Source organism: Excalfactoria chinensis, chromosome 6 (genome assembly GCF_039878825.1).
Source record: "Excalfactoria chinensis isolate bCotChi1 chromosome 6, bCotChi1.hap2, whole genome shotgun sequence".
NCBI lineage: Eukaryota > Metazoa > Chordata > Aves > Galliformes > Phasianidae > Excalfactoria > Excalfactoria chinensis.
The window spans coordinates 28,645,141-28,658,057 of NC_092830.1; the positions used below are offsets into that span (position 1 = coordinate 28,645,141).

The 12,917-nt window shown below is 48.3% G+C and overlaps 1 protein-coding gene across 2 annotated transcripts in view; it reads left to right on the forward strand.

The window, feature by feature from the left end:
- Window positions 1-7,474: 7,474 nt before the first annotated feature.
- ADD3 (adducin 3) overlaps window positions 7,475-12,917 on the forward strand; it is an 87,711-nt gene continuing 82,268 nt past the window's right edge. For both annotated transcript variants that reach the window (XM_072339535.1, XM_072339538.1), the window contains exon 1: window positions 7,475-7,579. The gene's annotated coding sequence lies outside the window, so the exon portion shown is untranslated. The remainder of the gene's footprint in view (window positions 7,580-12,917) is intronic.

Below are 12,917 nucleotides of genomic sequence, written 5' to 3' on the forward strand. Positions count from 1 at the left end.
GATTTGAAAGGACATTCTTACATATGAAAGCTTAGACTTATTTGCTTGGAGATGCAAATTCAGTGGAAGCGTTTCCTCTTGAAAACCTGCTTGTGCTCATACACAAAGTTTGCAGCAGGGACAGAAATACAATCCCACTTCATGACATCTACTCTTTCTTTAACACTGTGTTGTCTCTCCGTTAGCACTAGAAATTTCACTGATAACCCTTGACATCACCAGCATCATTTCTGTAGCTGGATCTAGGAAGCCAGTTGCACAGCATGGAAAGTATTTTTGCTATCTTGTTTTGAACTGCTGATAACAACATCATCAGTAAAGGAACCACATTGTTCACTCAAAGGATGGGGAGGATTCCCCCCCAGGCCCAGCCTGCAGCTGTCCCAGTGCTGTCCCCACAACAGGGAGGCAATGTCCCAGCTGCACGTCCTGTGGAGCAGGAGTAGCTTTCTGACAGCATCAGAGGCACAGCTCTGATGCCAGCAACAGAAGATGGACCATGAAACAAATTCTGCACCAACTCCATGTGAGAAAAGAAATGACATTTGAACAGTTTCTAAGACAAGCAGAGCAGTTGAAGCTGCCATGAGCTCCCCTTGCTCCAGAGCATAGCACAGAGGAGACCAAGACCAAGCCTTCTGCACAAGAGCTGCACCCCCAGCCCTGGGCAGCCAGGGGACTCCAGGAAGGTGAGGGCATCATCTGGTGCTCAGAAAGCCCCTAGCCCCTTTCTCTTGGTGCCAGACCATCCTAATCACACCTCTGGTGGTGCAAGAGGAAGTGAAATAGATGGTTCTTGTGCATGCAAACAATAGCTTTGAAAACACTCAAGCTGGTAGAACTCAGGGCAGAGCTGGAAGATCTGGAGCTGGTTTCATACCTGAACATCAGGCAGGATGCTGGATGAGGATGCGGTGGCTTTGACAGAAGGCCAGGTCCAGCACTACTATCCTCATCCGCTTTAGTGTTATCTGAATATTCAGGAACCATTTTCCTAACAAGCACATCCAAACCTACCAAAGACTGAAGTCCTGACAGCCTTCTGAGGAGCAGTAACGCAAACTGCAGTCTTGTATAGAGCCTTTTGGTGTCACCCAACTCGTCTTTTTGACCTGAGGATCCAAGTCAGGAAGCCAGTCCAGCAGGTCCATGAGGATGTGCCCATCCCAGTGCACCATCTCTTGGGATGTGTGCATCCCTAGTTAGGCTTGTGTTTAAATAACATCACAGATGTGCTCAAATGTGGATAAGAGTATCACAGCACAAGGACAGCGAGCCAGCTCCATCAGCCATGCACAACTGGATGTGTTCAAGCCAGCTGATGGGTAATCCTGTGTGTACACATCACAAATCCACAGCATAGCTCACTGTCCTGCTTGGCAGAAGAGTGCTATTGCCTCTTGGGAAACAAGCATTCCTGATCAAAGACTATCCTCATACAGTAAATAATCAAACAAAATTGATGCATGTTTATGTATATACACACACAGTTCTCATGGATTTACGTGATGTTTTGCATATGCTAATGTCAGTCCAGATGAGGATGTAGGAGCTGACGGGGAAGCTGCAGCTCCATTGAAACAATGGGAATTTTCTGGTGAACTTCAGTGTGACAGAGAAACTAATCTCAGAGGTCGTTAAAGACTTCTGAAGCCTGCTAATTATACATTAGCCAAATCTTATTACAAATAAGTAATAAGTATAGGCACGTTTGTTGTTTTTACTAATGACATTAATGTCTTTTTTGATGACTTGCAGAACTCCAGGGGACCAGATACTCAATTTGCACTGATGTATCTCCCACTCTGGGGAACTCTGTTGATGTTCGGTGTCTTTTCACCATCTATCTTGAGACAATCTGAGGTCTGTTTGCTGCACGGTGGTTTGAGCTTCCTCTTCTGCTGTACATTTACACAGATTTAGTACCTCTCTTAGAAAATGGATCTGTGCTCTATTTTCTAGTGCATAAGTGACTGTATGTTATTCTCTAGTACATAAGTGATTGTACGTAGAATTATTTATTACTCTCGTTAAGGGGGATTTGTGCTTTTCCTCCCCCGCAGTTTCCTTATCTCCCTTAGGGCACCGGTGGTGACATGGAAGCCTGCCGTACAGATCCATTTATCTTTCCCTGCAGAGTCCCAGAGAGTTCAGGCACCCCGGTCAAACCCCTGACGCTGCAGTTCACTGCGCGCCAGCAGCCGGGAATGAGCCAGACGTGGAGCTGGTTAAAACATGTTCTGCAAAATTATCTGGATTTGCTGGGCAAAGACAAGCGCGGGTTTTCCCCTCACAACCATTCACATACCTCTGTGGAGGATCTGTTGGGAGTTTCCACCACCTGTTTGCACAGAGCTGACTGAGGGTCCATGCTGCCCCGCTCTGCTTCCTGTCTGAGAAGAAGCCGAGACGGTCAGCAGAAACAACTTCACGTCCTTGCAGATGAAAACCATGGAACACAATTTGTCCCGCTAGGGAAATCAGTGCTTTAAGTGCATGAGTAATCCACTGACTTCATAGGAATAGCTCCGGATGGATTTTTTCAGCGTGCTCTCAGGGGCTGCAGCACATCATGGGTGAGTGCCAGGATGCTCAACCAGTTTGCTGCTGACCCGTGCTGCCCACTGGGGTTTGGGCTGTCCCATGGGCATGCCTGGCCCCTTCCATGCATCCTAGGGTTCCATCACTGACAAGAAGTGTGTTCCTAGCATTAGTATCCCCAGGAACATGCTCAGAAACTACAGATGAGGTCATTCCCCAGAGCCTGCTTAGGTATTTGGGGCTCTTGACGTGGAGAGGAGCTAAAATCTTACACTCAATTAATGGTTTTTAAAGCAAAACTAGAACTCTTTTTACAGTACATTTGAAGTCTGTTAATCTGGCACTGGTTAATGATTAACAATTTGTTTACCCTTATCATTAGAGATGGTGCTAACATACATTCTTCATCCTTACTCACTTCAAAAGAGGCATTGGGAGTAACAGCCACCTACGCAGAATCAGAATTGAATGTTATTCATGAATTAATACTGTTTATTCACATTAACAAATCTGAGGCTGATTGCATCTCTGTGTTGTCCTTTTAAGCAATCCATCAAATAAAATAAGCAACGGCCCACCCCAAAGGCCCTGAGTTTGACTTTATGCTCTAAACTTCCAAACTTCAGCCCAGGAGATGCTTAGCACAAGACCTCCAGGAAGACTGAGGGTGTGAGCTTTGTCCTACATTTGGAGATAACAAAGAAGTACAAGCCTGGCCTTGAATCCATCACAGAAACCCCTTGCAGAGCTCGCCATGAATGACCCAATACATGGGCTGAGCTCCCCACCACTGCCCCCAGCACACCTTGAAGGTGGTTTCTGGGCACAGCTGACATCCCGACACAGCATTGCAAACCCCTGTTCAACCTGAGTGTGGATGGTGCTGAGGTGATAAAGCTGGGTTTCTGGATGCAGAAGGATGTTCTTTGCTCCACGTGCATCATCAGAATCACAGATTAGAGATGCCTTTTGAAAAATGTGCTCTGAGCGTGATTTTTTTTCTTCCAAAAATAACTCGTATTTTGCTCATATTAAAAGAGCAGGATGTTCTTTCCTGTCCTACAGGGATAAGGAGGAAATGAGAACTACGTTGTTCTTTTTTAATATGATATGAGCTACTGTTCTTCTGGACTACTGCTGTGAATCTCGATCCCCCTCCCCCCCTCCCCAGCACTAGCATTTTAATCCCTATGGATCTCATTTTGCTTCATTCATGCCAATGTTCTCCCAGTGAAGCTCTCTTTGATTTCAGCAGGATTCCTCCATATTTACACCTTTCAGATCCCAAGACAGTATGGATTGAAGGGAGGCAACCAGCTGATGGCAGCGAATGCTGAATGCCTCCAAGCCCCTTTCCAATGAGACAAAGTCAGTGGAGAGACATGAGTGGGGTCAGAGAGCATCCCTTCCTGTCCTCTGCATTTAAAGGAAAGAGGCTGCTCTTTGGAGGAAATGTGAATGTAATGAACTGGACATTTGAGTCCCATTGTGCTGAGATCTGACAGGAAACACTTGGGGTTTGATTCAGGAAAAAGTACAGAGTATTCCTTTATAAAACTCTCATAACCCCAGCTATCCCGCAGCATTTCACTGCCTGTCTGTCTTTAATGTATATATTCTCACAGCCCTCTCCAGAAGACCAGAAGGAAACCTGGCCACTGGGGAGCGGGGGAGGCATGGGAAGAAACTGTAGGGATGTTTCCAGCCAACAGCCATCCTAAATGACAGCATAAGGCCAGTGGCTTGCTCCCTTTTCAACCAAAGGGACCCCAGAACAGCTGCCCTTGCTGCTGGCCACCACAGTTTGCTATGGGAAGAGGGACACTGCTCCAACTACAGGAGCTACAAACTGCCTCGAGTCTTATGAAAGACCCAAACTGCAAAGACCGTGAAGGAAACCCCAAACCCCATACAACCCAGAAGAGATGGATTGAGGGCATAATGCCCTTCATTGAAAAAGGAGGCACCCAGGAAATCTTGTGGTGTACATGTGTGTGCATACATATATATTTAACTAGAGCTAAAGTAATTGGCATGCACATCCCCTGAGCTGCTTCCTAAAGCACAGCTGCAGGAGGAATTATCTAGCTCTGAGCTGAAGGAACTCCTTAAGAAAGAAAGAAAAAAAAAAGATGTAGGCCATTAAAGTGCTAATAAAAAATGTTGATGAATCTCAGAGCAGTGCTCTGATTATCTCGCTGTGGGGAATGAAGAACTCATTAACATGAGCTCCGTGCCACTCCTTCCTCCTTTCTCAGAGTTTGGCATAAAGCAAGGAAACAAATGTTTGTGGTTTGGCCAAGTTTCTAATGAGTAGCTCTGTGAGGTCGCCTGATTAGACGCATGGCTTTTCAGAGGGCGAGAAGGCTGTGGCACTGTGTAAGTGGCAAAGCATGTCTGTGGGATCAGGTACCCAAAAGGGAAGTGCTTTACCTGCTGTGTGTAATCTGTTGGTTGCTTTTTGTGGGATTATTTAGCCAAATGCAGGAAAAGTGCAGAAAGAGAGGGGTTTGTTGACACTGCAAACAGGAAGCAACAGCACGAAGCACAGAAAGAGTAACAGAGCCCTAGTTCTTCCCAGAGATCCACTCTCCAAAAATGCAATCCTACTGTAGCTTACTATGGGTTTAGTTTCACTCATTAAGGTCTGACCCAGTAGGTTTATCCTGTCTGTTACCACCCTATCTAGCAGTTGCCTTGCCCTGCAGCATGATGCTTCCTGTAGCAGCACCCAGGCTCGTGGCAGCAATCCCCCTGCACTGCCTCACCCTGCAACCACAGCACAGCCCTGTCCGATGGCATAGCCAGGCACTGCTCCAAGGAGGGAAATGAGCCTCCAGAACTAATGGGGAAAGGCTCTCCCATGCAGGAATGTTTCTTCTTGATCCTGCTTGTGAGCCAGTTATGGACTGAATCATAATGATCTGTCATCTCCATAAGGACTAAAGTAATAGTGAAGCTCATCCACATGCCCAGGAGAAGAAAACTTGTCCTACAATAAACACATAACGATGCATCTTTACATGTCTGAAAGCATTCTGCTGGGATAAGCACTGGTGCCTCTGAAATTCAAATTCCCAGGTGTGTGATCGATGTCACGCAGCACCTTACCGTTCAAACCAGCCTCCCCAGACACCAGGTCTATCCCCTGCTGCCACATCCTGTAATGACTTAATAAACTTCACCTCAAAAGCAGTGAGATTTTTCCATTCCCAGTACCCCCACGGGATGTTGCCAACTCTCCTCTGATTTGCAGCTGAAATGTGTCAGCAGCCAGTTCCTGTCCCATTGTCCCCATGCCAGCACTGTCCCCTGGCTGTGTGAGTGCTGAGAGCGGAGAGCAGGAGCCAAGGGAATTCCTGACCCAAGGACTTCCCTGTAGCACTGCCTTCACTTTCCAAACCACAGCTAAATGGTGGTATTTCTTGGCTTTTTCGGGCTGAAAGTTTATCAAAACATGACACAGCTGTATTTTATTTTATTTTATTTTTTTTCCTAAAAGGAAGTAAAAAAATGGAGGTAAACATGGAACAGCCCTGCTATTTCCATGAGTGCTATACTGAATAAATATGAATGAAGAAGGCAGCTGCTCCATCCTTCCCACTGCACTCCATGTGCAGGTGTAGGAGTGCAAGTGCACTTGCTCCTCCTGTACCCAAGGGGAGCTTTCATTCCCTACAAGCACCAGATAGTTAGAGATCCTGTATTAAATAAAGAGATGAGCTGGAATGGCATCTGTTATCACTGGCCAGCACCTACAGGCTCCAGCCAGGTGGGGCCGTCTGAGCGTTGGCTATCAATTTGCAAATTAAAGCACCCCAGGCTGCACAGTGCAATGCCGGTGGACATTTTTCCTTCAAGGCCCCCTGCAGAGGAACCAGCGTCTCAGGGATCAGCAACAGGCATCAGCAACATCAGAAATGGCTCCTAGGAGCTCTCTGAATCATAGAATCACTAAGGTTGGAAAAGACTACCTAGATCACCAAGTCCAACTCCCTCACATTCCTCCAAGCCCAGTAACTGTGTCCCTCAGTGCCACATCTTCAAGGCTGAACACCTCAGGGGATGGTGACTCTCCCCCAGCCCTGAGCAGCCTGTGCCAATATCTCACTGCTCCTTTGGAGAGGAAATAGCCAACTTGAGCCTCCCTGGCACAACTTGAGGCTGTTCCCTCTTGAACTATTGCTATAGAGTCAGCAAATCCCTGAGTAATGAAGTTTGCCCCGAAACATCTCCAAGCTCAGCTATGTGAGTAGCCTTACATCTAGTCACAAATTGAACTTTTCTACGCCTTTCAAGCACGTTTTAGGCAACTTTTGAGACTTTAATTAAAAATATCATCACAGACTTTTCTTTTTGCACATAAGCCATATATATCACCCAGCGGTTCTGTACATCCCGACGGCTGCCAGCACCGCTCGGATGTCGCCCAGCAAACCCCGAACCCGAGAAACCATCGACTTCGGGTGCAGAGCAGCACGGAGCCGATAGCAGCCGCAGAGCGCTGAGACCACAGAATGCTCCCCAGCCACACAAACCGGAGGGCAGCGCTGGCCAGAAGCAGCCTCTTAGCATGTTCTGCACACATACACACACACACTCTGCCTCCTTTCCGCTTAGGAGCTTTTCCCTGTGCCTCCCCCGTACCGCTCCCCCCACCACGGGTCCCACTGCGCTCTGTCGGCAGTGAGGGCGGCGGGAGCAACAATGGAGGGCGGCGGGCGGGGCCTCGGCAGAACCATCTCCTCTTCCTCCTATATTTTTTTTGATTTTATTACTATTTTTTTCCTTCCTCCCCTTCTCTCTCCCCCTCCTCGTCCTCCTCTCGGCCCCTCAAACTTGGCCGAGCGGCGCTGGGGGCAGGGCACCCCCGCGGGCAGATAGCAGCGGAGGGGAGGAGCCCAGGTGTCCCTTCCTGCCACATCGTTCCGCCCCGTCCTGCCCCCGGCCCTCCCCTCCCCTCCTCCCCGCCCGCCGCGGTGCTGGGCTCCCGCGCCCGCCGCCGCCGGAGGGATGGAGTGAGGCGCGGGGCTCCGAGGTAACGCCGGGCGGCTCCGCTGCCTCTCGGGTTGGGGAGGGGAAAGCGGGAGCCGAGCCGCCGGGGTGGGGGCTCGGTAAAATGTCTCCCGGCTCTGCAGAGAGTGGGGGGAGGCGGTGTGGGGCTGCCCCAAGATGTCCGCTCCCCCCGTCGCTTCTGGGGAGTGAAGTTTGCGGCCGCGCGGCCCGGCGTGCATGAGCGTGGAAGTGTGTGTGCATGCATGCGTGTGTGTGCGCGCATCCCGGCTGCGGGCGTACAAAGGCTGCGGGGCTGCGTTGCGCGCCCCGGGAGCACCGCGCGGCCCGGCTCTGCCCCCGATAGCCCGGTGCGAGCCGTGACCCGGGCGCCGTAACGCCGCGGAGCCGCCCGGCGCGGTCGCTGCGGGGGTTGCGCCGTTTCCCGTCCGCGCTGCCCGAAGAGCCGGGGGTCGCTCCGTCCGTCCCCGGGTGCGACGCCCCGCGGCCGGGGGGGGGGGCTCTGCGGGGCCGCGCTGCCGCCCGCGGGCTCTCCGGGTGCTGCAATGCTGTCTTTTTGCCTCAGCGCCGATCTGAAATAGCGCGCGCCTCTGTGCAGAAATCGCTAATGCAGGGCGGTGTGGGAAGTGATGGTAACGATGGAGCGGCTTGGCGCTATCACGAGACGCGGCAGCCCATGCGAGGCTCAGAAAACGGCTTAAAATTTATATCTTCCGCCAGGGCTGGGCTTTAAAATGTTCCATCGCGTTCAGCTTCATCTTTGCCGTTCGCCAGGATTCCCATTTCCAAGCACACGCATTCTTGGCACGGCATTGCTCACCAGCAGCACCCCTACAGCTGTGGCCAACATCTGGCCCTGCGCTTCTCTATGCTCTGCTCCTGGAGCCACGCAGCTCTGGGGTCTGCTCCGTGTCCTGTGTTCGGTGCTGTATGTCTGTGTACGTTAGGAGAAAATTCGGTATTTATGCCTTTAGCTTTAACGAGGAGGGTTGTGAGGGGCCCCGGGGGAGCTTGCTCCCAATTCTTGAGTTTGCAGGCTGTTTTCTTCTCTTATATAAAAATTCAGAGTGAGTCTGATAAGTGTGTCTATGTATTGGAGCTGATCTCGATCCAGCAGATTGGCAGCATCTGCATTACCAGACGGCGTGGCTGCAGTCTGGCTCTGCTCAGCATCTGTATGTTACAGGTGGGCTGAGCCCCACTCTGCTGCTTTGCGTCCACCACCACCCCCAGAGGAAGGTGGTGATGTGGTCCTAAGCAGAGGGAAGAGGTTGTTCTCAGCTTTATGGAGCTCATCTGTGAGGGAGCTGAGTTTTAAAATCTATAGGTGAAATAAATAGCAAAAAAAATGATTGCCAGAAGGTTATAAAAGACTCCATGTTTGGATTTGCTGGATGACTCTCGGGCAGGATAAGCTGTTGCTGCAATCGGCTTTGGTACCAAAGGAGTGAAGTTGATAAATGTGACCCCAGACTGCAGGCTTTGCTGAGGTTGAGGAGATTTTGGGTTGTGCGGGTGCCTCCTGTGCTGGGTGTGGTGTATGGGGTGGGCATGGGGTCCGGGAGCTGCCCTGTTCCTCTGTAGGGTTGGTGGGTGCTCTTTGAGAAAGGAGTGCATGAGCTCCTGAACTCTGTGCGCACTCATTACTAGCGGTCACCAGTTTGAGCTTTACAAGCCTTTGCATTCTCAGGTTCTCAGGATTTCATGTTGTTTTTTAGAATAAGACATTGCTGATATTTAGTTTTCACTGGGGGAATGTGAAGCCTGAAGCAGGGATGGACTGAGGACAGTGTTGGGATCAGTGCGTGCAGTGATGGCTGAGCAGCCCTTCATTCTTGGCCAATAGATGGAGTGCTGCTGTCTCCAGGACCTCTGGGGGTGCAGTGATGCCTTGGCTAAATCACTTGTTATCCTCTGCTCTTGTCTGAGGACTGACACAGCTGGTCTTTTATTTAGGGAAGCAATGATTTTGGAGGTGATACATATGCAGTGCTTGTGGAGTGGCTGGGATTCAATGGGACCAGGCAAATGGTGTGGGCTCACTGATGGGGTGGGATGGAATGGGCTGGATCCTGACGCTGCTGGGCTCATCCCCACTGCATGTGGTGCTGGAGGTGAGCGTGGGGCCGCCTCCTTACAATTCTTGCTGCAAGTGAGACCTGCAGCAAGCATCCTTCCCAGCCTGCTTCACAGGGATGGCATTGGAATTAGAGTGCTTAAAAAAAAAATTAGCATAGGGAGCAACCTGCGTGACCTTGAGCTGACACACAAAGTTGCCTTTGCTAGCTTGAACAGGAGAAGAAACTGTTTCTTTGAGAAATATCCTGTAACTGTAGTGGCCATAGCAACATCAGGCTGTTATTTCTCTTGTAAGTCAATTTTTGCAATCTCTTAGTGCCGTTGTTTCAAAAATGGAGTATGTCATTGTTTTGGTATTGACTCAGAAGAATGCAATCTATATTATTTGATAGCATTGCTTCCTGTTACATCACGGGCTTCTCTGTGAGCTCTGCTCTGAAATGCTGGTTGTCATATTGTTGTAGTGCTGCTATGGTGGTGGCTCTCGGCGGGCAGTGTTTTCATGCAGCATTTTCTTGGTGTGTGAATTAAAAGCTCCTCGACTCTTAGGGAACAAGCAATAACCTCTTCATTATGTGTTCACATTCAACTCTGTGGCAAACAGATCTATTTCCTATATTAACTTTGAGGCCACTGGCATGGGGAAGCACTTTTGTGCAAGGTAACAGAAATCATGATTTATCACAAATGAGAATTGGAGATCTTTCTTTTAAAGTCATCACAAATGTGGTTGTGTGGTGGATAGTTCTTGGACTGAATTAAGACAAACCAATTTTGAATTGCGTCAATAAATTTGGTCAGGTATGAAAGTGTCTTCAGTTATAGCTTTCTTTTAACCCGGACTATGGTGGGGAGGTTTGTTACTTCAAAATTATCAGTAAACTGGAAAACTAAGAAGTTGGGATTTCCTTGAGATTCTTTGAAAAGCTTCTGAAATAAGGCCCTTCAATTTGAGGGTGGTGGTGTTTTCCTTTGTTTGGTTTTACCCTGCATCTTTGCGGTTCAGTCTATCTGATGTAGGTAACTGCTTTGACAAGACCTTGGGAACGTATAACATTCGTTATTATATTTAATGTCATTCAAATGGTAGTAATGTAAACTCTGTTTTACAGGGATGCAGTCAGCTGGTACGAAGTGCTAATTTAGGCGCCATTATAATAGATTCATTCACTGTTGCAGTCTTTACCTGCTCTGATCTTGGCTGGGAAGAAGCTCTTTTTCTTCCCTTGTATTGTTTAACAAATTCCTAGGGACTTCAGAGCAGCAGGGAGCTTCTGGGAGAGCTGGCAGGCTGAGGGCAAGGTCAATAAATGGGCAAGCAGCTCCGTAGCTCCTCACCTTGTGTTCGCTTGACCTGCAGCAGTGAGCAACTGGTGGAACGCCCTTCCCCTTGTGCAGTCAGCATGCACTGAAAGTACTTCTCCAGCTGAGGGACTGCAGTTAAGCTGCTGTCAGGTTGCAGCTTGCTGCTTCTCTTCCTATCAGTGTGCTGCCCTGCGTGAGTCCTCGGCAGAGCGTGGTGGTTGTGGTGGCTGGAGCCTCAGCTGAATGCTGGACTGCATTGGCTAAAGTGAGGGTGTTCTGTTGAGTTACTATGAAAACTTGTGTTTGTTATCTCAATCTGCATGCACCATATCTCGTCTTCAGGCTCTTTTTATTGTTGCATATGTTTCATTGTATTGTTGCAGAATCATAGGATGGTTTAGGATAGAAGGGACCTCTCGAGGTCGTCTGCTCAAGCATGGCTGCCAGGAGCAGACTGCCTATGAGAGCAATACATTTACTATTATAATTACTATTTTTGTATAAAATAGGTATTGTTATGCATGTCACCTGTCACTATTACACTGAGAGTGACATTCTTCAAAGGTCCACAAGACCTGCATCTTCCTGTGTTTGCAAGCATGTGGTCAGTGTCAGGCCTGTCAGCAAGGTGCATGGTACCAGCAAAGCATTCCTGTGCTGGATGGTAAATACAGAGAAAAGCAGAAACCCTTGCTTATTGGATAAGTTCGCTTTACTTGTGCTAATGCAGTAAAAATAATAAAGGCAAAATAGAGCTCAAAATAATTATTTTCCCCTCTAAACATAGACTCACTTCGGGTGAAGAGAGGCTTCTATTTTGTCAGTTCTAGAAGTGTTGCCCTAACCCTGTGGAAAGCACTTGGTGCTGAGGTTGGCTGCGTGACTTAAATAAATTAATTTTAGATTAAGGGAAATCATGACTTGACTCCTGTGAAGATGTGTATGCTGGGGGCTTTCACCTCCTCTGGTTCTTTTCCTGCCATTGGGATTGGTCTCAGCTCCCTGTTCCAGCACTTCCCCCATTCCCTTGCAGATCCCAAGCAAAGGACAACCACAGATCCAAGTCTTTGGGTGAAGTTGGTTGGCCAACCTCCTGCTTTGCTGTCCTCCAAACGTGGGCTGGGTGAGGACAACTTGCAGGCTGCATTTGAGGCCATGCATTGATGCCTCAGCATTTCAGAAATTGCCCATTTCAGGTGCACAGTTCGGGAATGAACAGCAACAGCTCACCCACATTCTAGTCTTTATAAATTTATAAACAAAAAAACTCTATGCTTAAAGATTCATTAAGGTCACCAAGTCAAGTATTTGAAAGTTTGATAGTGCTTTCCAAAGAAAATATCCTGGATTTAAACATGAAAATTAAACTGTAGCATTGGAAAGCATACTCAGGAGCCTTCATGTCAGGAAGAGTAGGAGTGTTTTGGCTCAGACGCTGCACATCTAGCAGATACTTAGCAGAGGCAGCCTAAAAGAGGAAAATACGGACAAAATAAGCTGAATATGAAATTGGAAACAGACTTTTGAGGTAGAAAGAGTGGATGATACCAGGTGGTGCATCCAGTTCTGTGTGGAGCTGAGCAGTGACGCTCCATTGGTGAAATGGTGACAGCCTGTGCTTTTTCCAACACAAATGCACAGCCATTTCCATGAGAACTTGTGAACTGCATGAATTGCATCCTGGTAGCTTCTCCAAGATCCTGAACAGTTCTAAAACAGGAGTGAGATGTAATTTAAGCCAGTTTGTTGTTCTGGTATACTTTCAACACACCAACCATGGCTACGTGCAGGACGACCTGCTATATTTACCCTCCCAAACCTTCCAAACCAAAGTATCTTATTGCTAGAACATTCAGATTTCGCTTTGAGATTTCATGACTTGGTACTCTGAAGAGGAAAAGATGATGTATTCTCTTATGACTCTCCTTTATTTATTTATTTATTTATTTATTTCCCCCCAGATGTATTTATTTGCAGTT